This window comes from Dendropsophus ebraccatus, chromosome 5 (genome assembly GCF_027789765.1).
Source record: "Dendropsophus ebraccatus isolate aDenEbr1 chromosome 5, aDenEbr1.pat, whole genome shotgun sequence".
Taxonomy (NCBI): domain Eukaryota; kingdom Metazoa; phylum Chordata; class Amphibia; order Anura; family Hylidae; genus Dendropsophus; species Dendropsophus ebraccatus.
Window position 1 is genome coordinate 150,518,996 of NC_091458.1, and position 1,461 is coordinate 150,520,456.

A 1,461-nucleotide genomic window follows, 5' to 3' on the forward strand; every position below is an offset into this window, starting at 1 on the left:
ATATATATATACACACATACACACTTCCTCTACCCATGTAACGTGTGACACTGCTGACACCAGAGAGCAATAGCCTGTACTCTCCTGTATTACATACCCTCTACATGTGGAATGTATGACATGAGCTGTCTGTATAAGTGTAACAACAATACTATGTGCATGCGGGGGATGGGCGGTGAGAAGTTTGGGAGATGAGTGTGAGCAGGCGAGCTGTCTCAGGTTCTGCAGCAGGTTGAGGTGTATTAGGAGGTTCTGCAGCAGTTGAGGTTTATTATGAAAGGCTAGGGACATGCTTGTATATGTGTACTGGTGTGCAGCCAACAACAAAATGGCGCTGCCCAGCAGTACACATAATAGCACCTTTCCCCTCTTTGTTTCCCCTGTGAAAAGAGGAGGGAGGTGATGATGTCACAGCAGTTGAGCAGAGACTGCCTCTTTTTTTCAGCAGCCGGCTTTCAGGCTGCTTTTACCAGCAGTTTCCTGGTGGAGCTCCCCCTGGTGGTCATCACTGGGAAATATGGAAAATTAGATTGTTAATTTTTCATATTTCCTTAGATGTAAAAAAAAAATGAAAACCACATATAAATTAACAAAAAAAAATAACAAATTCAGTTTCAACACTTTCAAAAATTTTTTTAACTTTGCGACACATTCCCTTTAAGGGATTTGTTAAGCTCTTCCTTAATTAAATCTTTCATAGATGATAGGAAAGAGGACATATTTGGAGTTTCAGCTGCTACCAACTTGGCAATACAAGCTTCACATGTGGGCTGCTCAGACTCTGAAGGAAGCTTCCCCCTGCAAATCCTGCATTCTCTTTTGGCTTTCTTTACAGACTTCCTGCTCTCCTCCTCCTATACAAAGTATACATTGCATCAGTAACAGACTATACATGGAGCATCTCACCCAGCCTGTCGATGCCGCCGGTTACCCTGGATTTGCCCGAAGAGCCTGTGTCCTTCCTCTCGCTGCCGCTCATGGTGCCTCGCACTCTTGGACGGTGCCGGCCCTCTCCCCGCCTGCTGTCCACCGCACAGTCAGAGCAAGCCTGCGACTCCTCACTGAAGAGCGCTCAGCGTGAGACGTTGATTCCGGCGTGCGGCGTCGCTTCCGGGTCGCCGCTGACTCGTCACTACACGTCACATCCGGGCAACCCGCCGCCAGACTGGAAGACAGCCGCTCGCCCTGCGGGTGTTTGTCGTACGCTGCGTACGTAGATTCCGGCCTGGCCGACTCACCGAAAATCCTGCCTGGTGAGCAGTTTGCAGGGAAAGGGTCTTAGACCGAACTACGGTCCGTCTGAGCTCCCCCTCGGCCTGACAGTGTCCCAAGGAATAGGGAGAGATCCGGCAACTTTAGGCTTGCTTGCTCCAGGCTTCCCACAGGAACAGGAAGCCACTGAGGAGGGATAGGATGGCCTTTCCTTTTATTTCTCCAGGTTTCCTGTTCCTGGGGGCGGAG